General features: G+C 36.5%; 1 protein-coding gene and 1 long non-coding RNA gene across 6 annotated transcripts in view; one reads left to right on the top strand and one right to left on the bottom strand.

Annotated features, from left to right (window-relative positions):
- The window catches only part of LOC131109113 (uncharacterized), a 52247-nt gene extending 40137 nt beyond the window's left edge, over window positions 1–12110 (top strand). The window contains exon 7 of the long non-coding RNA XR_009120666.1: window positions 11708–12110. This is a non-coding gene — a long non-coding RNA (uncharacterized LOC131109113). The remainder of the gene's footprint in view (window positions 1–11707) is intronic.
- Window positions 1–13336, bottom strand: part of LOC131109109 (cingulin-like protein 1) — an 82166-nt gene that overhangs the window by 395 nt on the left and 68435 nt on the right. The window contains exons 20-23 of one of the 5 annotated variants that reach the window (XR_009120658.1): window positions 11660–11782; window positions 11268–11389; window positions 10589–10717; window positions 10286–10475 (exon numbers count right to left, since the gene is read on the bottom strand). The gene's annotated coding sequence lies outside the window, so the exon portion shown is untranslated. Of the gene's footprint in view, window positions 50–10285; window positions 10476–10588; window positions 10718–11267; window positions 11390–11659; window positions 11783–13336 lie in introns of those variants that run through there. The other 4 variants (XR_009120657.1, XR_009120659.1, XR_009120661.1 and 1 more) reach the window with 4 other exon arrangements.

Genomic DNA, 13336 nt, shown 5'->3' with positions numbered 1-13336 from the left:
GTTGTATCAATTTCGTTGTTTGACATGGTCTGTTGTTTACAAAGTGCTCCTGAAAAAAGAGACACAAGCACATAATAATAATAAAAATGAAAATAATAATTATTATATTATTATTATAACTATTATGATTATTATTTTTATTATATTAATGCTAATTATTATATTAATTATATATAATAATGTTATATTTGCATATTTTACATAATAATAATATAATAATTATTATTTTCATTTTATTTTAATTATTATAATATTTTATTATTTTTAAAATATTTAAATATAAATATAAAATAATAAATAATAATAATTATTATATTATTATTATAACTATTATGATTATTATATTTATTATATTAATGCTAATTATTATATTAATTATATATAATAATATTGTTATATTTGCATATTTTACATAATAATAATATAATAATTATTATTTTAATTTTATTTTAATTATTATATTTTATTATTTTTAAAATATTTACATATAAATATAAAATAATAATAATTATTATATTATTATTATTATAACTATTATGATTATTATATTTATTATATTAATGCTAATTATTATATTAATTATATATAATAAGATTGTTATATTTGCATATTTTACATAATAATAATATAATAATTATTATTTTAATTTTATTTTAATTATTATAATATTTTATTATTTTTAAAATATTTAAATATAAATATAAAATAATAAATAATAATTATTATTATATTATTATTATAACTATTTTATTATATTTATTATATTAATGCTAATTATTATATTAATTATATGTAATAATATTGTTATATTTGCATATTTTACATAATAATAATATAATAATTATTATTTTAATTTTATTTTAATTATTATAATATTTTATTATTTTTTAAATATTTAAATATAAATATAAAATAATAAATAATAATAATTATTATATTATTATTATAACTATTATGATTATTATATTTATTATATTAATGCTAATTATTATATTAATTATATATAATAATATTGTTATATTTGCATATTTTACATAATAATAATATAATAATTATTATTTTAATTTTATTTTAATTATTATAATATTTTATTATTTTTAAAATATTTAAATATGAATATAAAATAATAAATAATAGCAGCAGATTGCATGACAATTTTACAGATACAATAATACCAGGTGGACTGTTACGTGTAAAATATATAGTCTGCCCCCCCCCCCCGGAAATTTTGTTATATCAATGCGGCCCGCGAGTCAAAAAGTTTGCCCACCCCTGGTGTAGGTGTATGGGTTGGGAGCTGTAATGTTCCAGGAGCTGAGGAAACCAGAAGGCAAGGGGAATGTGAGGAGAAAGGAAAATGGAGGAAGCCAGGAGAGTCGAAGGAAGGAGACCAGACTTAGCTTTTGCCGACAAAAGAGGAGGGACAAAACAGCCACGGACAGCAGGTCCAACACAGCCTCGGATCCAACCTGCTTCAAGAAACTTTCTTCTTTACCGCTGATCATTTGTCTTGTCTCAGTTTCTCCTTCAGTGTCCACATTTACTTGAGTTCATTCCTTTTCCAAATTAGGGTCTTGAATGACTTCAAAATAATCTGCTCTTAGTTCGGATCGTCTCCTTTCTTTTCCACTCTTACTTCACACACTGAATCTCCTTTTACTCTGCCCTTTGTTCTCTTCATGCTCACAGGTGTTCCCTAATTAAATCACTTCCCCCTCCTTCTCCTGCTCAGGTGGCCATAATTATTTCAGGTTTCCTCTCTTCTCTGCCACAGTGGTGGAATCCTTCCTTCCTTCCTTCCTTCCTTCCTTCCTTCCTTCCTTCCTTCCAACACAATGTGTGCAATATGTGATGCAATACTGTCTATTTCCTGGCTCTATGGTTATCATCACACTTTTATTCCTTGACATCACTGGTTGACGTCTGTGGTGGAATCAATCCTTCTTTCCTTCCTTCCTTCCTTCCAACACAATGTGTGCACTATGTGATAAAATACTGTCTATTCCTGGCTCTATGGTTATCATCACACTTTTATTCCTTGCCATCACTGGTCGCCGTCTGTGGTGGAATCCTTCCTTCCTTCCTTCCTTCCTTCCTTCCTTCCTTCCTTTTTTCCTTCTTTCCTTCCTTCCAACACAATGTGTGCAATATGTGATGAAATACTGTCTATTTCCTGGCTCTATGGTTATCATCACACTTTTATTCCTTGCCATCACTGGTCACCGTCTGTGGTGGAATAATTCCTTCCTTCCTTCCTTCCTTCCTTCCTTCCTTCCTTCCTTCCTTCCTTCCTTCCTTCCTTCCTTCCTTCCTTCCTTCCTTCCTTCCTTCCTTCCTTCCTTCCTAACATGCAAAATCCACACAGAAATGGCCGAGGGTGGAATTAAACCTGGGTTTTCTAGCTGGGAGGCCTGTGCGCTAACCACTTTATCACCGTGCAGCCCTGGTGTAATCATAAAAAATGCTAAATAGTTCTCTAAGCTGCTTTTCACATAATATGCAATACTGTCTATTTCCTGGCTCTATGGTTATCATCACACTTTTATTCCTTGCCATGACTGGTCGACGTCTATGGTGGAATCCTTCCTTCCTTCCTTCCTTCCTTCCTTCCTTCCTTCCTTCCTTCCTTCCTTCCTTCCTTCCTTCCTTCCTTCCTTCCTTCCTTCCTTCCTTCCTTCCTTCCTTCCAAACATGCAAAATCCACACAGAAATGGCCGAGGGTGGAATTAAACCTGGGTTTTCTAGCTGGGAGGCCTGTGCGCTAACCACTTTACTACCGTGCAGCCCTGGTGTAATCATAAAAAATGCTAAATAGTTCTCTAAGCTGCTTTTCACATAATATTTTTTTATTTTTGACTTTTGAGTCTCGAGACAATTCTGTCCGAAGTTGAAATTGTGGAGTGGATCACTTTAAATGTTTAAGTTTATGTTAGCAGCAGAAAAGTGAAAGTTACATAAAAAAAAAAAGTGAAGTCAAGCACTCTATTTTCACAAATATTGATCTCCTTTAGCTCTGGTCTGGAGTGTTAGTGTCTTTATGAATTTACCGTATTCCACGCAGGGAGTGTTTTACTGGTCCAATCTGAGCCTTGTTCGATAGTAACCCAATCAGACGACTTTTAACTCCATTTTCTGTCTCTTCTAGCCCCGAAAGAGCGGCGTTTGGCCACTCGTATGTACATTTACTCGCATAAACACATAAGTGTATGCGTCTGCGGTATTTACACACACCATCGTAAAAGCTTTGTCACTCTCCATCTTTCCTTTCCTGCTCTCTGTCTCACATGACGGATGTTTCTTATCCTGTCAGCCATTGCTTCTCTGCGGGGAGGGCGAAGGGCGGAGGGACGGGGGAGGGTGGGGGGGCTTAGCACGGCAGATATAGAAAGATGAAAAAGACGACGCAGGAAGATGGGGAACAAAGGATATAGGGAAGCAAACAGAAAAGCCCAAATGAAGATAAAAGAGGGGGAAGGAGTGGTGCACAGCCATGAAGTGGCGTCATTACCATCAGTGGCAACCAAAATGGAGATTGAATCGGGGAATAAGCGTGATACACAACATAAACTCTATCTGGGGATCATTAGAATTAATTTCACATGAGATGCTGTGTGTAAATAACGCCAGCTTGCTTTTATAATCAGGATAAGACAAACAGGAAACTTTAGTTTCTTGGCCATAATGCATTCGTCTGGGCTAAATTATGTCTAGTGATGAAATTGATGAGGCTTTATGGGATGTTGGGGAAGTAGAATGTCGCATATAAGTACACAGGAAGTATATATTACTCGCTGAGTAATTACCACAAATGAGGTTTTGGTTATTTTCTACAAAAATGGAGACAAAGGGTCTTTATTACTCAATTTTGCATTTTAATTTTGTGAATATATATGTATATATTTATATTTAATATATTTTAATATATATTCAATTAAATAATAAATAAATAATATATTTTAATAAAATTAAAAAAATATTTTTAATATATTTAATATAAGTTATATGGAAAATGGCGATGTTAAATATGAACGCGATATTAAAATGTGATGTTTAAAAATTCAGTTGTGTTAAAATACGGGGGTTATAAAAATTCAGTTCACAAAAATTCTAAACAATTAAAAAAATTAATATTAAATACATTTATAAAAATTCAAAGCAAAAAAATACCACAAATTTTCTACGAAAATGGAGACAAAGGGTCTTTATTACTCAATTTTGCATATATATATATATATATATATATATATATATATATATATATATATATATATATAATATATTAAAATTTTTATAATAAATTTTATAAATTGTAATATATTTCAATATTTCAATTTAACATAAAAATTTTGTAAATATATATATTTAATATATTTTATATATATATATATAATAAATTTAATACATTTTAATATATTTTATATATATAAGTTAAACAGAAAATGCCATTGAGCTATTATTAAAATGCGATGTTTAAAATTTCAGTTATGTTAAAATACGGGGTTATAAAAATTCAGTTGACAAAAATTCTAAACAATTAAAAAAATAAAAAAATTAAATGCACTTGTAAAAATTCAAAGCAAAAAAAATTAAATAAAATCTGAATTTAAAAAAATAATAAAATTAATAAAATATTAAATAATAATAATAATAATAAATTATTTGTTTACAAAATCATGGAAATTTGAAGAAATGCCATGTAGTAGAAATACTCAACAATAGTAACAATATATAATACTTTCTAGTCATAAACTCTGAACTTAAACTTATCCACTATCCACTATCCACACCCACACTTGTTGTCTAAAGGCAATGCTTAACACTGGACTCGGAATACCACAGTGGAGAAGGTGTTCCCACAGATAGATGAAAAGATGATCCTAATCCATAGCAGACTCCCATCTGTCTCCCATTATCAGGACGCTGCCTAAAGAGTCCCAGGAACGTCTACATTTCCTAAATATTATCTGGAGCTGGCAAAGCAAGGAAGGCCGGACAAAAACCAGAGCATGTCTTCCGGGCTTCGTCCCAGCATAATTAGCAATCATAACATCATCTCTTAACACACGGCCTTGAGGGGGGAAATACACAAGATGTCCTCGAATGCATCATTGGGCTGAAGTGATATAGTGGAGCGTCTCACTAAAGGGTCTGGTGTGTGCTGGTGGAATTGAACAGGTCTGGTTCCATACTGACTGATGCTATGAAGGCTAGACACATAATATGGGTGCCGGTTTGTGTTTCTAGCTAGGTCTTTGTTGTTCTTCCAGTAATTGGCCTTTTATTGTGGCCAGCCACATGTGCACTTATCATGCTACCAAATGTGCGGCTTTACTGTATTGGGATATGTGATGAAAGTACACACTTTGGAGTGGCCTTTTATTGTGGCCAGCTTAAGGCTGAACTAAAAGGCTAATCATGCTATCAACTGTGAACGTTTCCTGCATTGGGCTATGTGATGAAATTGCATATTTTGGAGTGGCCTTTTATTGCGGCCAGCATAAGGAAACCCTGTGCTGTAATCATGGTGTGAACTGCAATTTTCCTATGTTGGGCTGTGAGATGAAATGGCAAATTTTGGAGTGACCTTTTAGTGTGACCAGCCTATAGCACACCTGTGCTTAAATCACGTTACAAAATGTGCAGTTTTACTGTATTGGGCTGTGACATTAAATTGTACATTTTTGGGGTGACCTTTTAGTGTGGCCAGCCTAAGGCACACTTGTGCTATAATCATGTTTAGTTGTATTGGGCTGTGACATTAAATTGTACATTTTTGGGGTGACCTTTTAGTGTGGCCAAGCTAAGGCACACTTGTGCTATAATCATGTTACAAAATGTTTAGTTGTATTGGGCTGTGACATGACCTTTTATTGTGACCAGCCTAATGCACATCTGTGCTGTAATCATGCTATAAACTGCGCAATTTTCCTATTTTGGGCTGTGAGATGAAATTGTACATTTTTGGAGTGGCCTTTTAGTGTGACCAGCCTAAGGCACATTTGTGCTATTATCATGCTACGAAATGAGCAGTTTTATTGTATTGGGCTGTGACATTAAATTGTACATGTTTGGGGTGGCCTTTTATTGTGGCCAGTGTAAGGTACACCTGTGCTATAATCATGCCTCAAAATGTGCAGCTTTCCTGTATTTGGGTATGTGTTTAAATTGCCCGGTTTTGGAGTTGCCTTTTATTGTGGCCAGCCTAAGGCACCCTTGTGCAAAAATAATGCCACAAAAAATGTCATTTTACTGTATTGGGGTCTGTGATGGAATTGCACATTTTTGGAGTGGCCTTCTATTAAAGCAGGTGGCTGCGTTCTGTGATTAACTGGCGACCTGTCCATGGTGCTGATGATGCTACTTGTCAGTGGATCACACCTACAGTACATACTGCTATACAGGCTGTACACAGACTACTCTACAGCGGATATTCTGTTTGTTGTTTTTCTACCACATGTCCCAACGACCTTACAAATCAGAGACAATGTAGCGAAAGAGAAGCCCCTCCCCTTCCCCCCCCCCCCTTTTTTTTTATTCTCTCCAGCTTCTGAAACATCCCATAATACCCGCAGGAGAGAGGAAAGAGCAGATGACACACTGTATATAGTGGCATGCAAAAGGGAGGAGAGAGAGGAAAAAAAAAAAGATGTAAGCTCATTACTGAGACAAGTTGAAAAAGCCGAGCATGAGAGAGAAGAAAAGTAAAAGTTAAGCACTTCCTGAAAACTTCGGCTTCCTTTTCCATCTATCTTGAAGAGTTTACCCCCCACCACTACCACCTGCAAACCCTCCCCCCCCACCTTCCCCTTCTCGACGCCACCCCATCCCATCCTCGCTCTTACTCATTCTCTCTCGTCACTCTCTTTGAGTTAAGGAGGTAATCGTAATGAAATGACCCCGCGAGGCATGATGGCAGCCCTCGCCTGATAAGTTATTCCTGACTGGCTTTTAAGCTGCTGTCAAGCAATTTCCCTTGAAACCTCGCTTTGTTTTTTAGGGATGTGTGTAGTTGTGCTGGTATGTTGGTGGTGCTGTGTGTGTGTGTGTGTGTGTGGTGATATGTTGCTTTGACACCCTTTACTTCTTTCCCATGAGGGGTGCAGATGACAACCTGGAGGTATAGCTATATATATGTGTGTGTGTGTGTGTGTGTGTGTGTAGCAGTGGGAGACATCTCATAGATGACAATCCAGCTAATTGAAATGACAGATTATTCTAATGTGCAGAAAGTCATTAAAAACCCAGCAGCCGTTTTTCTTCCCTTTTACCTCACTCTCTCTCTCTCTCTCTCTCTCTTCCTGTTTCCCCTCTTGACGAGTATTTCTGCCTCCCAAAGCATTCCAAGGAAATGTTAGCTTCTCTTTTCCTTCAAACTCATAAAAGTTACATGTAGGCACGGCATCTCTAACTTTTACTCTAATTAGTAATTATTATTTATATTATTATTACTGTAATTAGTTTTATTAGTAACATTTTGGAGTGGCCTTTTAGTGTGACCAGCCCAAGGCACACCTTTGCAGTAATCACGCTCCGAAATGTGCAGTTCGACTGTATTGGGCTGTGTGATCAAATGGCACCTTTTTTTGTTTTTTGTATTTGGTCTGGCCACAATAAAAGGCCCACACAGCCCAATATTGCTAAAAATTGGAGTGACCTTTTAGTGTGACCAGCCCAAGGCACACCTTTGCAGTAGTCACGCTCCGAAATGTGCAGTTCGACTGTATTGGGCTGTGTGATCAAATGGCACCTTTTTTTTTATTTTGTCTGGCCACAATAAAAGGCCCACACAGGCCAATATTGTAAAAAATATACATTTTTTTTTTACAATATTACAATACCTTTACAATACCCTACCCTACAATACCCTAACCCTTGTTGTCATGTTTGATAAAACTACCTTTTATGATGTGACCTTTTATTGTGGCCAGCCTTAGGTACACCTGTGCAATAATCACGCTTTGAAAGGTGTAGTTCGACTGTATTGGGCTGTGTGATGAAACAGCATCTTTTTGGAGTGGCCTTTTGGTGTGGCCAGCCTCAGATACACCTGTGCAATAATCACGCTTTGAAAAGTGTAGTTAGACTGTATTGGTTGGGCTGTGTGATGAAACGGCACCTTTTTTGGAGTGGCCTTTTGGTGTGGCCAGCCTCAGGCATACCTGTGCAATAATGCTTTTTTTTACAGTATTGGGCTGTGTGGGCCTTTTAATGTGGCCAGCCTAAGGCACAGCAGAAATCTGGCTCCAAAATGCAGTTTTACTATGTTGCCATAGTACCTTTTATGGCCTTTTATTGTGGCCAGCTTGAGGCACACCTTTGCGGTAATCACGCTCCGAAATGTGCAGTTCAACTGTATTGGGCTGTGTGATCAAACGGCACTTTTTTTGCAGTGGCCAGCCTCAGGCATACCTGTCAAATTATGCAATAATGTATGGGACTGTGTGGGCCTTTTAATGTGGCCAGACAAAATGCAGTCTTACTATGTTGCAATGTGTGATAAAACTACCTTTTATGGTGTGGCCTTTTATTGTGGCCAGTCTGAGGCACACCTTTGCAGTAATCACATGGTGTTAGTGGTTCATAGGGCAGGGGATCAGGATTCGACACCTGGTGAGGCCAACTGAAGTCGTCTTAGTGTAGCCATCACCTCCGTTATAACACCATGGTGTTTGCCAGATGGCTAGCTCAACTGGTAGCACCACAGATTCATGGTGCAGGGGATGAAGGTTCAATACCCGTTGAGGCTGACTCCAGTTGTTGGTCATTTTAACATTCCTCTAGGGCCAGCACTTATCATAGTCATGACCTCCGTTATAACATCATGGTGTTTGCCAGATGGCTAGCTCAACTGGTAGCACCACAGATTCATGGTGCAGGGGAGCGAGGTTCAATACCCTGTGATGCCAAGTGTTGTTATTGCTTGTTTTAACATTTCCCCAGGTTCAGCACCTATTGTAGTCATCACCTCCGTTATAACATCATGGTGTTTGCCAGATGGATAGCTCAACTGGTAGCACCACAGATTCATGGTGTGGGAGTTCTTGGTTCGAATCCCGGTATCGGTTGTTTTTTAAAAGCCAGCCTCCTAAGCCCCTCTACCACCCCGCGCGCGACCTCCCTCACGACCCCCACCTCCCCAACCTCCTCCCGACCGGCCATCCCCCTATACCGTTTTTTGCGGCCACTTAACTCCACCTACTTTTCATTTTATGTTGACTTCATCCAGATGGACAGATCTATGAGGCAGGTCTTTATTTAATCTGGAGGCGGGATCACTCTGGAGGGAGGATCTTTATTGCCGCATAATTTCAAGCTGAGGGGGGGGGAGTTACACCCGCCTCATTTACATACAATGTGCCTCATTGATCGCCAAGTGGGAAGGCAACGCCCTATCACTTATTTAGGTCTGACCGGGATTTGAACACAGGTCTCCTGCACCATGAATCTGTGGTGCTACCAATGGAGCTAGTCAGCTGGCAGACATTCGTGATGTTATAACGGAGGTGATGACTACGATAGGTGCTGGAACTGGACAAATGGCAAAATGTACTACACTTGCCGTGACCGGGTATTGAACCTCGATCCCCGCACCGTAAACCTGGGTGCTACCAGTTGAGTTAGCCAGCTGGTAGACATTCATGATGTTATAACGGAGGTGATGACTACGATAGGTGGCCTTTTATTGTGGTCAGTCAAAATTTTCAAAAAAATTATGTTTTTGATCCCGGACTCTCATTTACTCCATTTGGGATGAAAAACATACATTTTTGACAAAATTTTGACTGACCACAATAAAAGGCCACTCCAAAAATGCTGTTTTTAAATATTACCTTACAACTTTACCTTACATTATATTACCTGTTTTTGTTTTTCATCCCGGACTCACGTTTACTCCATTCTTCTGTCCTTTGCAGGTATGGAAAACAGGTTTTTGCATAGTCTGGGATGAAAAACATAAATTTTTGAGAAAATTTTGACCGACCACAATAAAAGGCCACTCCAAAAATGCTGTTTTAAAATATTACCTTACAACTTTACCTTACATTATATTACCTGTTTTTGTTTTTCATCCCGGACTCTCGTTTACTCCGTTCTTCTGTCCTTTGCAGGTATACAAAACAGGTTTTTCTTCATTTTTTTAAGCTGCTACACCTCCCCTGAAGCCTCATGCTTTGAAAAGCACTGCTGGAGATAGCATTTTTGGAGTGGCCTTTTATTGTGGTCAGTCAAAATTTTCTAAAAAAATTATGTTTTTGATCCCGGACTCTCGTTTACTCCATTCGGGATAAAAAACATAAATTTTTGAGAAAATTTTGACTGACTACAATAAAAGGCCACTCCAAAAATGCTGTTTTAAAATATTACCTTACAACTTTACCTTACATTATATTACCTGTTTTTGTTTTTCATCCCGGACTCACGTTTACTCCGTTCTTCTGTCCTTTGCAGGTATGGAAAACAGGTTTTTGCATAGTCTGGGATGAAAAACATAAATTTTTGAGAAAATTTTGACCGACCACAATAAAAGGCCACTCCAAAAATGCTGTTTTAAAATATTACCTTAGAACTTTACCTTACATTGTATTACCTGTTTTTGCTTTTCATCCCGGACTCTCGTTTACTCCGTTTTTCTGTCCTTTGCAGGTATACAAAACAGGTTTTTCTTCATTTTTTTAAGCTGCTACACCTCCTCTGAAGCCTCATGCTTTGAAAAGCGCTGTTGGAGATAGCATTTTTGAGTGGCCTTTTATTGTGGACAGTCAAAATTTTCTAAAAAAAAATATGTTTTTGATCCCGGACTCTCATTTACTCCGTTCAGGATGAAAAACATAAATTTTTGAGAAAATTTTGACTGACCACAATAAAAGGCCACTCCAAAAATGCTGTTTTTAAATATTACCTTACAACTTTACCTTACATTATATTACCTGTTTTTGTTTTTCATCCCGGACTCTCGTTTACTCCGTTCTTCTGTCCTTTACAGGTATACAAAACAGGTTTTTCTTATTTTTTTAAGCTGCTACACCTCCCCTGAAGCCTCACGCTTTGAAAAGCGCTGCTGGAGATAGCATTTTTGGAGTGGCCTTTTATTGTGGTCAGTCAAAATTTTCTAAAAAAATTATGTTTTTGATCCCAGACTCTCGTTTACTCCATTCGGGATAAAAAACATAAATTTTTGAGAAAATTTTGACTGACTACAATAAAAGGCCACTCCAAAAATGCTGTTTTAAAATATTACCTTAGAACTTTACCTTACATTATATTACCTGTTTTTGTTTTTCATCCCGGACCCTCGTTTACTCCGTTCTTCTGTCCTTTGCAGGTATACAAAACAGGTTTTTCTTCATTTTTTTCAAGCTGCTACACCTCCCCTGAAGCCTCACACTTGCTGCTGGAGATGATGCCAGAAGTTAACGGAAACCTTTAGCATTTTTAGAGTGTCCTTTTATTGTGGTCAGTCAGAATTTTCTCAAAAAATTATGTTTTTGATCCCGGGCTCTTGTTTACTCCGTTCTGAAAAACCTGTTTTGCATACCTGAGATAATCCGGGATGAAAAACATAAATTTTTTTGAAAATTTTGACTGACCACAATAAAAGGCCACTCCAAAAATGCTGTTTTAAAATATTACCTTACAACTTTACCTTACATTATATTACCTGTTTTTGTTTTTCATCCCGTTTAATCCTTTCTTCTGTCCTTTACAGGTTTTTCTTCATTTTTTTGAAGCTGCTACACCTCCCCTGGAGCCTCACTACTGGAGATGATGCCAGAAGATGATGCTGAAAAAAATTGCATTTTGTTATCTTCCACACACAACAGGAAGTAGCAAAAAAATTACACACAAATATGACAGCCTCTACTTTTGTTCAGCCTTGGTGGAGGTTTATAGTTACATAAAAGTCATTATAGCATTTCTATGATAAGAAATGTAATGTTTTTTTTTTACAGGTATTGTATATATGCTTAACATCTGAAGGCAAGTATTCATGAACAGTGTATAACCTTCACAGAATCCATTTACTGCATTTGTATGTGCTCTTTATGGACAAGAATGCAGACTGAATAACATTTTTTTTTGCTTTGCTTTGGTTTCATTGCTGTGCTTAAGACGCCAGTATAATGCGGCTCTGCAACTGCAGTGATACAAAAATAAAAGATAAATAAAATACTAAAATGTTACACAAGTGGTTAGCATGCAATGTTTTTTTTGCTTCGTCTAGTACTACTCAAATACTTGTTAGCACGCAAAAACCTGACAAGATGTCCATGTCTGTTTTGACTCACTACTCGTTTTTTTTTTTGTTTTTTTTTCCACATGGATTCAGATTCCAGTCCTACCACTGAGGTAAATATTTAACAAGCGGCTGTTGAGTGCCGTACGCAGTACGTATAGCGCATGGCCCGGGCCTGCCTGCCGTGGAGATATGTATATAGACAAGACGCTTTTATTAAGAGTTTCTGCAGACGTATTAAGGTAAAGTACGCCTGACACCCAGGGAGGAAATTGCCTGTATATGACACTATTCCTCAATACTGTGGCAGCTTGCCTCAATGCAATTTTGCACGAGGCGATTGACGGAGAATGACGTGCAATGCAGGAGGAGAGGGAATGAGATGTGCGGAAAAAGGAAGGAGGAGGAGGGAGGGGGGGGGGGGGGTCTCATGAATGTGTGTAATATAGACGGCACGGTAAGGGGTTGACATGCAGGGTTTGTAATTGCAAAGATAGCGGTGTTTAGCTGAAGGTTGCTATGTTAGCGCTATGTGGGAGTGATGGGCGGGTACACCGAGCACTGATGCCTATATCCTGTTTTAGTTGGCATTTGGGGAATTTTTGGAAGTCATGTGACCTTCCCGATGCGCTAAGTAAGCATTCACGGCAGTAGGATATTTTCTGAATTTTGTCACGTTTCAAATTTATATATTTTTTTTTTCCAGAAGCTAGCTTCTTTTTACACTTATATGACTATAAAACATGCAATCCAAAAAATTATATCTAAATGTTACACTTAAAGTGGGCTAATAATTTGACAATAAAAGCACAAATACACTCTACAAGAAGCAATGAAGTCTGTAAAATTAAATAATAATAAAAAAAAATCCAAAAATTGTTACAACGATAATGATGAAAATGGTCATATTAATGATAATTACAATAATGGTGATATTAATAACAATAATAATGGTAATCATGATAAAGATTATAACAATAATGATAATAATGATAATTATAACAATAATAATATTACAATGATAATTATAACAGGGGAAAACAACACTGTACAGTAAATAAACAGTAAACTAATAATTAAAAAATACATATAATTAAATAT

Source organism: Doryrhamphus excisus, chromosome 21, assembly GCF_030265055.1.
Source record: "Doryrhamphus excisus isolate RoL2022-K1 chromosome 21, RoL_Dexc_1.0, whole genome shotgun sequence".
NCBI lineage: Eukaryota > Metazoa > Chordata > Actinopteri > Syngnathiformes > Syngnathidae > Doryrhamphus > Doryrhamphus excisus.
The sequence above is the reverse complement of the archived record's forward strand: the minus strand, read 5'-3'. Positions and strand labels throughout refer to the sequence as shown.